Source organism: Dermacentor albipictus, chromosome 4 (assembly GCF_038994185.2).
Source record: "Dermacentor albipictus isolate Rhodes 1998 colony chromosome 4, USDA_Dalb.pri_finalv2, whole genome shotgun sequence".
NCBI lineage: Eukaryota > Metazoa > Arthropoda > Arachnida > Ixodida > Ixodidae > Dermacentor > Dermacentor albipictus.
The window spans coordinates 96087063-96099168 of record NC_091824.1 but is presented as its reverse complement, the minus strand read 5'-3'; positions in this window follow the sequence as shown (position 1 = coordinate 96099168).

Genomic DNA, 12106 nt, shown 5'->3' with positions numbered 1-12106 from the left:
TACAAAAGGTGAATATATATTTTTATTTCTTTCAATACCATAAAACATCAAGACAGGGACGTTCTTTTGGGTACACGAGATATGTGGTACATAAATATGGCTATGTACCCACTTTCCAAGAGATTAAGAAAAAAGACATAAGAAATGTCACAAATGACTCGTTTTGCCCTAACCTGTGGGGCAAAATGAGACGCCGCGTGGGGTGAAGCGACACAGCCTCAAAATAAAATTACGTGGTTCACTCGTTGCAAGAGAATCATTTGAAATTCACTCCGTGAGCACCCATGCGGACTTCATGAACCCACTCTTTACACTCCAAGCACTGAATCGAAACAGGGCCTGGCGCTGGGGTGTTCCACAAGTGCTTACTGATCAAGCACCACGAATCTTTATTTGCGCTATTGTTGCACTTTCTCGGACGCTTGCGCTTTACTGGCGCATTCAACGAATGAAGGCTAGGCCTGTCCTCACATGTCTACTTCGCCTCTTCTTGCCCTCTAGATGGAGAGCTGCGCAGGTGTTTCACGGCTTTCATCAAGGTCAGCTTGGCTTTCTGAGACGATGACGCTGGAACTGTGCTAGCTTCAGAGTTCCTTGCTTTGGTTTTTCCTAATTTCGGCCCTGGAGAAATCTTATGGAATGTAACACGTGCCCGAATAATTTTCTCGTTGTTCTTAGTGTTCCTCAACGAAGTTGTGTCTGCGTTAGTGTCTTCATCTTTTTTTCCCACTTACTATCCTCCTGTTACGCTGGTGGACGGCGGCTCGTCAAATTCGGGGTCATCTATTACAGTGCGGGAAAATGGCCACACGCCATACTTTCGAAATCCAGATGATTTTCTCTTGTATGTCCGCACCATACTAAACAAAAACATATAATATATAACGTGCGTAAATAAATGATTCACTTGGGCAAAAAGTTTTCATGACAACCCAACGCCTTTCGGTCGGGTTCTGTGTCTTTTAGATGCCCGAATTTTACAACTATACCTGTTTAACCCATGACACTTACAGAAATAAACTTTTGGTAGCATGTAGCTAGTAGTACAAAGCCACTATATAAACACTTAGGTTGCCGATCTCACGCAGGTCCACCTTCATGCATGGCTCCGAAAATTTCATGGAGCAGAAGTTTAGCGCTTTTTAGTCGGTCACGAGATCAGTGACAGCAATCGTATATTTTTTCGCCCACGAACTCTTCGAACAATCGCCAACTCCTTCATCAAAAGGAATGCACAAATACCACCACCTATCGATGAAATAAAGAACCACAAAAAAGTACTTCTTCTTGTGATTCGTGGAATTCATGAAATTTTGTGGTTCGTGAAACGTGAAATTAGGATTTCACGTTTTTCCCCGCGTCTGATTTGCCTCGCTTAACCGAAATGCCTTTTTTATATTTTATTTTCTGATGTTCATATGAATTAGGCTCAGCTTGATTCCCTGGTTGTCTCATGTAAAGGTCTCATCTTTCCTCTTGTTTTCTTGGCACTCTCATTAAGCAATAATGTATCTGTGGGCCAGCTGCAGCCGTTGGTATCGTTTCTCAGATTTATGTTTCCACCTCGAGGTTCATTACGCCTAAACAAATGTTTAGTTTAATATTGTTACGTGGTAGTGACGATAAAGAAAGCAAGACAGTCAATGGTGAAACTAGCGTTTTATTGGGCGGACTTGTGCCCACAAAAGCAAGTTACACTCAAAGGACAGCAATAGTGGCGTACACAATGGGCGGTCATCGAAATCTGATCGGTGGGTCAAGCGCGTCGGCTTTTATACATCAGTCAACGAATGTTCCAGAGTAATTGCTGGGATCGGCGTGCCTTCCAGAAAGTTCTACGTTATTCGCGTCACACATACATGCAATCAGATTACACAAGGTTCGGCCCCAGACAGCGGATGGAACCAATGAGAACGTTCCAGAAACTTCCGATACATGCACGCGCGTCCTGCACAGTGCGATAACATTTGTTAGGTGCTGAAACGTGTTCGCCCGATCAAGGTAAAGAAGTACATGGTCAAATCTTGCCGAAATGTACGCTTGCGGTTTTGTGATCTTTCGAACTCGTCAACTGGCGCCTTCCGCTTGTTACTGTTTGTAAGGAAAACACACACACACACACACACACACACACACACACACACACACACACACACACACACACACACACACGCACGCGCACGCGCACGCACACGCACACGCACACGCACACACACACACACACACACACACACACACACACACACACACACACACGCACGCACGCACGCACGCACGCACAATAAGCACAGTGTGTCCACTTTTTTCGGCTGTTCTTGTCGACAGATAAGGAATTCTCGGACGTGATTGTATAGGTGAATGTATAGATATATAGTGAAAAAACACCTCCTCGAACGAAGTGCTGACGTCCATGAAATGCATTGTCTTCCTTAGCGTGTGGGACACGACAATGCGAAGGCGAGCAGTGAGCCTTCAACCGAGCGTCTCGTTACTGTTACAGCATGTCACCCCTACTCTCGTTCCGCACAAGTTTGGCTAACCAAGTGGAAGAACTTACTCTCGTTGCAAATATGTTTCATCACCTAAGTAAAACATATTTGCAAAAATATTCCACTTAAGGAAACTTGTGTGGAACAAGACTAAAAGTCCACGCTATATTAAGTCTAATACTATGCGCCTCGCGGAGCTCTGTTTTATGCAGAGCTACACTGGCGTCATGCATTTACCGAATTACGGCCATTGCCTTCACAATTTGGGAACACGTCTTTACGACTTTTTTTAGCCATTTTCTGTGTCATTATACATGTGCCAAGCAATAGGCTTCAGACAAAGTGACACAAAGCAGCAGAAACAGCGAAGTTTGTTAGGCCATCGCCATTAACATCTTTGTTAACTGCACGTCTTGCAGGCACATATCACAACTCTTAAAGAGACGCTAAAGCGAAAGAATAAATTAATTTACACTAATAAAATATTGCTTGAAAATACTGTTTTCGGTAATTTCTTCATAATAGGTTGATTAGTAGAAGAGAAAATGAAGCGCAAAGTGTCGTCTTTTCTTTTTAATTTCGCGTCGAAACTCCGGCGTCGATACGTCACTGCGATATCCAGGATTGCAACGTATTTTTGCATTTGGGCCGCATTGGCAAACTAACAGTTGGCAAATCATGCCCTATTCAGTGTTTGTCTGCCTTAGAACACAATGTAGTGGATCCTTACTGTTAAAGCATTAGCTGGTCCTCTAGCACACGCTTTGAACGCACATTACTTCACGGTTAAGTAGTGCGGAAATGTGAAGACGGCGTTACCAGCCCTGTTTTCTGTTTTGTATGGGTTTTTTTCTGGCTTACTAGGCACCATTTGGTGGTAAAAGTGCTGTTTTTGCTAACGTGGAAGGGTAATTTACTGATACAGGTAAGATCATCTTTCTCTTTAGTGTACCTTTAACGGGCTTCGATAACAAACGTGAACACTTAGTCTGAGTAGCAGACTAGATCGCACTAGCTCAGGTCGACCTCTCTGTCTTTCCTATCAATAAATTATATTCATTGATTACCTTGTGGGAGAAAAACCATATTTATCAGAACTTATGTACCCAACAGTATGAAGAATAGTGTCCGAGCACATGTAGCTGATGTGATCATGTGAGACCCACTGGGCTTGAACACGTTCCTCGTATTGAACATGTTTTAGTTGCTTCTAATGGACCCGTATAAGACATATTTTTGGAGCCATGAGCAATGATAACGAAGTAAACGACGTCTAAGTAACGCGGGTCGTTAATATACAACACTAATGCTCGTTACCGTTTCGTGCTGTAAACTATATATAGTACCTTTATTTAGTTTTTTTTGAAAAAATAACATTAAATATGTGTGCTGAGAGAGCTGCATACGTGGGCTGAGGACACTGCAGAGCGCCTACGCATGAGCGTCAGCTATTCTGGGCAGCTTTTATCCGCTATTCGTAATGAGAATCTTTCTTATTGTTTGCCCCGTATCGAAATGATTTAATGCAGCTACTTACGGGTCGTCAGTTCTATTTATACTGCTAACATGTGGTAACAGATATATTCCATTTTAGATGGAGTCTTGTACCGGAACTTAGTTATAAGCGACCATTATTATTACTGGATGAATAGACATTATGCGGTTTAACGTGTCAAAACCACTTCATGATTATGAGGCACGCCGTAGTGGAGGACTCCGGAAATTTCGACCACCTGGATATCTTTTAACATGCACCTAAATCTAAGTACATGGGTGTTTTCGCATTTCGCTACTGGATGATTCATGACTAGCATGCTCTGGACTAAAATTCAGACTCTATCTGCGCGAGCAAGCAAGCGTAGTACCTCTTTCTCTGGTGCTTAAGACTCGGGTTTAAACCCTTATCCCCGCAATCTTGACATTATGCATGTACTCAGAGAAAAATATACCTTCACATGAGAAATTATTTGGCAGCCCAATCGTATATGAATCATTATTGTACTGCTTAGTGCCCTACAAAATCAAGTGAAAAAGAAAATTGTGCAGATCCCACGAACTGTGAAAATCGGCGTTAAGTGAATAATATTGCAGGCACCTCGCTATGTAGCATTATTTGGGGTTCGGCAAAGCGCTACCTGTTTGACCAACATGTCTACGTAAATCTGGCATTTTTGCACGTGACGTGAGTACAGTGAAATAGAATGAACACGAGAGTGCGCGTGTGTGACGACAGCAGCAAGAAGACGACGATGGTAATGAAAACTGCATAATTTCTCCGAACTATCGAATTCTTGTGAACGAGCGGCATAGATGTGCGAGATGGGTAAGAAACACAGAAAACTAAATGCTTACGGACAGCAGCACGTGCTATCTATCATCTCTTGGAGGACACAAGTCGGTCACTTGACGGTGAAACTGCAGTAAAAACTGGAGCCCGTTACCCTTTATAGCCATTCGGATGAGTGGCGTAGCCCACTGCTCACCTGGTAACGTCAGTCGAATTTGATGAAACGTTGTCATAATTGGATTCTATATGCACCAGAAAAAATTGGGCCTCGACGTTTGATTGGGTGGCCTGGTAAGGCAACGAGAGCTATGAAAGTCCAGTACGAGATTCTAACGGACCAATAGGCGGCGCGTTGCGTTCTGGCATTCGGAAATAGGCAATTGGGGGAAACTTGGTTTCCAATCGCTGTTTTAATGGACGCAACCACCTACCGCTGTTTTACAGCGGATATGCTGGTATCTTCTTAGTGCTGTCATCGTCTTACGATGCCAGTATCTTCTACCGCCTGGCTAGGGCGCTGGTAGCGCGTTGTAGTTACAGGCGAGATTCGGAATACGAAGCTGGAATGACAGTGCAATGACCACTTCGGCATCACGAACACCAACAAATACCCAGCACTCCAAGTTAATAATCTTGGTCCACGGGGTCCAGCACAACTTCTTGTCATGGTAATAACCTCATTCCACGCATGCATGACATAAGTTTATGGCATTCCTGCCATAGATGTCATGGCCTTCATTGGAGTCATATCATGGCTTGAAATACAGATATTCCATGATATGTATTCATGGCATTCATGCATTTATGCATGTTGTGGCATCTTATTCATGTCACCGTGCATGTCATAACACTTCTATTCATAATATATCCAGTTAAATAATGCATGCCATGTCATTCAACCCATTAATATCATGTTATCTCATTTATGACTGTTTAGTCATACCATGCATCTCATATCATTAAGGTCGCGACGTGACAGTCACTCATGTCAGGTCCATTTTTAGCAGTTTATGTACCAGGATATCCAAAACATAAATTAAATGACATGACACGCATGTCATGACGGGATTGTCATGAATTACATAAATGACCTGACTTGACAGTATCGTGATAGTTTCTTTACCTGGATATGTCTCAGGATATGTGCGACGACACATGCGTACATGACACCAAAAGAAGGACGTGGCATGATGTACTCACGCATTTCTTGTCACTAATGCAATTTTATGACACATATGACGTGGTATTCATGTCATGACACGCATGTAAGTCATGTGATGACATTTAGGTTATATCATTCATGTCAGGTCATGAAAGCGTCATGTCATTGATATCCAGATATATATTGAATTTAAAGAAACGACAACGACGGCATCATGTTGCTCATACCATTCATGTCAGGACAAGCATCTGATGTCATTTATGTCATCACATGAAATGGGCATGCATGTCTTAACAATGATGTCATGAAGCACATGACATCTCATGCAATCTACGTCATTCATGTCATGAAGCGCATGCCAATGATGTCATGATATTTACGACATATCATGTTCATACATGTTGTTCATACATGTTCATACATGGTTCCATGTTGTTCATACAAATATGTCATGACATACATGCCATGACAACTATGTCATGACATTGATGACAAGTCACTAATGTTGCGTATGCATGCATTTCAGCCCCTCTCTGCCGCCTGTCTGTTCTTATATATACCCAGTTGAAGAAATGACCATGACGGCATCGCACGTAGGACGGACGGACGGACGGACGGACGGATGTGCGGATGGACGGACAGACCGACAGACAGACAGACAAACAGACAGACAGACAGAAAGACAGACAGACAGAGGGACGGACGGACGGACGGGACGGACGGACGGACGGACGGACGGACGGACGGACCCAAACCACCTAAAGTTCGCAAAGCATGCAATGCTACAAAATGATCCGCCTTTGCAACAATGCTGCTAGGTCTTTTTAGAGAACGCCAAAGGGACAGCACTAATGACAGGAGCTTCGTTCCTAAATAAGCCACCGAATTGCGGATGTCAAATGTTTACCAAACACATAGCACACCGAATTTTCTATAAACCGCGGAATGCATGTGATATGGGAATTCATGTGAATTCATGTGGCAACACTATGTATAAGGTATTTAGTCTTTCTAATTGGATGACTTTTGTGTTCCTTCCTAGTGTCCATTTCGGTGTCTATGTATCTTTTCGATGTTCCTTCCTGTAACGTTTTCACTGCCACTGCGGGCCCCTGTCAAGCTGCCGTTTGTTTGTGCAGCTTTTACCTGCAGCCTCCTCCGTCTTTCTTGATGGGAATGAAACATTATTATTATTATTATTATTATTATTATTATTATTATTATTATTATTATTATTATTATTATTATTATTATTATTATTATTATTATTATTATTATTATATCCAGGTAGAAGAAAAGGAAATTGCAGTCGCTTTTTGTAAGCAAACACGCGAAAAAGTGCGAAGCTCGCTTTTTGTGGGACGTCAGACTAACTGTATGCGTCGATAAATGGAATGTGACGATATTTCCTCGAAAGCCTGTGTAGACAAAAAGTTTCTCGAGGGTCAAGTTACTGACATTATACATACAGCAGCTTTACATTTCAAACTCATTTTCCCACGCAGCCACGCAAAACAAAAGGTCAACTACACTGGCGAAAGGATAGAGTGGAAACCAACGAAGGCAGGCGTTGCGCCTATCTTCGTCTGTTTTCTCTCTGTCCTTGTCTTGCGTTTGGTGCTATATGCAGTAATGGAACGCCAACATGCCCAGACTTACGTTATTTCTAGTATAGCCACGCTGGCTGTCGCCGTTTCTTTTTTGCCAGTGTCAGGCACCGCTCCAAGCTTGAAAATGTAGTGGACTGGAGGAGGATTCGTACTTACGACTTCAAATTGGAAGCTCCGTGCTCTACGTATGCTCCCCGCAACTACTCCAAATTTCGTGCGAAATACGAGTGCCACATACGTGGCAGACAGTGTTAATATGTTACGGCGCACGGCTTATTGCTATTAGCTTAGGTGGTGCGGCATCATAACAAACTGTGAAGAAAGACGGAGAGGAGAAAGAAAGAGCATTTTTTACATCCTCAAAAATAATTATCGACGAAAATTACTCAGTGAGCCAGAAGCCGCCGTTAATCGCGGAAGGCGTGGGCCGGATAGCTCCCCGCCGATGAGGCAACATTCAAATCTAGAGTTGCCGCGACAGTTTTCGCGAAGGCGTGCTACCGCGGCAGTTATGTACACAACGGCCGCTGGAAGGCAGTGGTGCCAAGGGGGCAGATTCGCCGCCGGTTTGCTCAACTTAATGACGGTCCTGTTGACTTTTCCGGTGTGTGATGAGGGGACGTCCTTTGCTCCTCCTTCCTCTCCTGCTCGGAACTGTTTCCACAGGATCGTAGGCGAGCCTGCAGGCTTCGGGAGCTTGTGCAGGCGGTAAAGAAAGTAGGGAGGCACGCGGCGGCACGACGTCAAAGTGATAGCAGGGAAAAAAAATAGCGGGGAAAACGCAAAATAAAAAAAAGAAGCGAACCGGACAGGAAAGCCGCTGAGGCAGGCGCGAGAACAAGATAAAGGTCAAAACCAGTGGTAGAAAATGAACAGAGGAAGGAAGAGGGCCGCCAGGGGGCGGCAACAGGAAGATATGGCAAGTAAAGTTGAAGTAAATGAAAAGCGCGGCCCTGGCAGGTGAGGAAATGAAGAAAATCAAAAAGGTAGAGGCAGAGGTGCAGAGAGGGAGCGAAAGGCAAGCATTCGGGCATTTCAAGTCTGCGCCGACTCGTGGTCCCGCGCTGCCATAGATACTCGCAAGCCTTTCCGGCGGAATGAAGATTGGGTCGAGTTACGGGCTCCTCATAAAACGCCCACCCTGGCTTCCCTCGAACATTCTTTTTTTTGCTATTGTTTCCAGGGAGAGCCCGGCGAGCCGCCTTTGTGTCATCTAATCCTCTTTAATTGCGTCCGCGCACCGTTTGTCTTTCTGGGCACTGCCTTTTGCCGCTGTTATTCCCTTTTTTTCCTTTTTTTTCTTTTCGTGAGGCAAAGGCGCCTAAGCTATAAACCACGCAGCGCTTAATTTTGACCTCCACTTCGCAGTAGCCGCTGAGTGGAAATGGAAAAAACAGAAATGGACAGGAAGAATGGAATTTTCTCTCTGCCAATATATGCTAGGACACGCAAGCGGCTACTTACAGTGGGGTTTTCGATGCCAGGCAATTGGGGAGTATTTATTTTATTACTTAGTGTACTTAGCACTCATTGCCTTGTGCAGCGTATGAACCAGGGCCCGTATCAACAAAAACGCCTTGCGACAATAATTGTTCATAACAAAAATTTCAGCCAACCCTGTTGTTGCACGTAATATTTTAGCGATGGCGACCAGCCAATAACAAGGAGCACTTACGAACGCAAAGCTTTGCGAATCTTGCTCCAATTCACTATAAGTACATGCTTTCCCTGCATCCATGCACGAACTTTAAACAGAGAAACCAACAGGTGCTCTAGGAGAAATGTTTTGAATAAAACAAAAGAATATGCAGCAGCTTTATTATGGGAACAGAAGAAATGTTGTGAGCTTCTTTGCGGGACACTCTATGATCTTTAACGCCGTCATTCAGAACTCTCGCACTCTACAGCAGAAGAGGGTAACTTCCCTTGCGGCTTTGAAGAGGAAACGTTCTTCATCAAGGTGTATGAGATGTCTAAAAAATCTGCTTAAACACATAACAACCAGTCGCTCTAGAAAAAGGCGTTGTCACCACCTGTTCTTCGAGCGCACGCAGTATATAGGTCACAAGGGTGTACAGCACCCTGGTACATCAGAGAGAGGCGCAAAACTTCTACGAGTGTAAAGAATTTTGCCTGACGGGATTTGGTAACGTTTGGAAGGATTCCGTACGTGATACCAGTAAATGAAACTTCAGTCAACGCCTCCCTCTTGTACCCCTACCCCCCCGTCCGCCCCACACACTTGCTAGGATTCCATCTTGCCAACGTCTGAGAACTGTCCGTTACACAACAACACTTCCGGCACACTTCGCAGTATGTTTGGTCTTTCAGGGTGCTGTTGAAATCACGTGGGCCTTTTGAAATTTCTTCTCCGTTTCGCTCAGTACGTCTTCAGAGACTTGTTCGACAGCAGGTGAGGGTTAAAATAATGTACCTGATGTATTTTTCCACATACTAGTGCTCAAAGCACTGAAATATCGCAATACATTATAAATTTTATGAGCCAACCTTGAGCTTTTCTTAACCTTTCCAGCCATCTATTGCCATGTCGGGGCGTAAGATATCGGCTGAAAGTTCTCAGTCATAATTCCCCGCGTATTGATTAAGCAAGCAATAGAGTTGAAAAACGTCATGCAACCATAGATTTTATTAAGGGCGAGCGAATCGAATCGAATGTGGATACTTCGGCGAAGTGACCGCCGAATATCGAATTGACTTTCAAATACCGCCTTGGTGGCTTAGTGGCTTTGGCATCGCGCTGCTGTGCGCGAGATTGCGCGATCAAATCCAGGCCGACGTGGCCACGCTTCGATGGGTGTGAAATGAGCTGCACGATAACTTGGTACATGAAGTTTGGTGTACGTTGAAGAACTACAGGTTGTAAAAATTAATCCGGGGTCCCACACTACGACGTGTCTCATAATCAGATCGTAGTTTTGGCACGTAAAACTCCAGAGTTAAACTTTTTGATATCGAATACTTCTGCATTTCTAACAAATCACAAGTGTGTGCTTCGTTCGCGTGGCTAACAGAAAGAAAGAGCGAAAAATATATGTTCATTTCACGCGCGCACGTCACCATAAAACACCATTCGTTACTAGACGCACAAGAACTCAGGGGGTCGGTAAGGAGAAACAAGTGCTTTGAGTCATTGGGGGCACCATGGCCATGACAATAATGACACATAGGAATACCACAGCACCAGATACACGGACAATATTGCGTTCGTTGAAAGAGCGAAGTTTGATGCTACAGCACCGCGCATTGTTTTAAAGGACGCCAGAATGACCCCACAATAAATCCAAGCAAATTGTTATGTTGCCTAAGTGCGAGCCATTCTTATTGAATGACTGAAAATTATTAAACGGAATGTATCCGTCCCGTGTTTTCACTTAAGAACTGGCACTCTTGCGCAACAACCGCAGCTCTCCAGCAATGTATTCATTTGGAAGACCTCTCGCTTCCATCGTTCGGTCACCTTCGAAACCCCAACAAGTGTGGTTATTCCTTCAATACTCGAAAGTAAAGAATATTCATTCGAGCACTTGGAATAGTGGATTCTAGAGTGAAATACAAATTGAATAGCGACAACTATTCAATTCGTATTCAATATCTGGAATATCCGCTCATCCCTAATTTCTATGCATCTATCAGAAGTTTGCCCAGTAGCATAGATAAATATTTTTACCAATTAGGGCTGGTTTTGGCAATATAAATCAATCCGTAGACCTTTTTTTTGCGTATGATAGAGCTAAAGCGCATTGAATCTCTTCAAAACAGCTTCACGATATTTGTACCCTCTTTGAATGCGAGCTGGAGAAAATGCACGTTAGACCCAGGTGCCCAAATGAACACACCAAAAGCATGCAGTAAAAATCGACATAAAAGACAGCAGTCTTATAATGCGTATCATTATATGGTTATTTGGTCGAAATATACCGTGTGAAGCTGGAAAACCCCTCTCACAATATACGGCTAGAATGCGCACTTTAGGCTCATTGTGTGGGCGGTTGATAGCTGCCATCCGTAGTACAGTGAAAAACGACACATTGCCATGATAACAATAGGCGCGCAGTTGGAAAACATTCTATGAGCCCATCCACTTTGTCGTTTCCCATACGCCATACGTAGAAAGGAGGCGTTGAACCTAGGCCAGAAAGGCCTAAGCCTATACAAAAAGGGGGATACCAAGCAGTATGTCGCACCTGGTAAGCTCCCGACAAGTAAAGATGCAAGGTCACTAAAGTGCACTCATAAAAAGAAGATGCACCACCGGTGCATTATTTACGTATGCACGCGCAGCCATCCCCCCTCTGCTGCCTATGCTATGTCGGCATCAATGATTTGGTTATGCCGGCGCCATGCATCGCGCGAACAAATTAGCCTGAACCTCACTGAACCGGAACTGTCGAATATACGCGTAACATTATATGGTGTTCGGTGTGATGCGGAACGTATGTGCTTGGCAATGTAAATATCTGCGTCTCTGTACTCGTACTTCTCACGCATATATAAATAAGTGACGTATGCTACGTCGGCATAACTCCACACACATCTT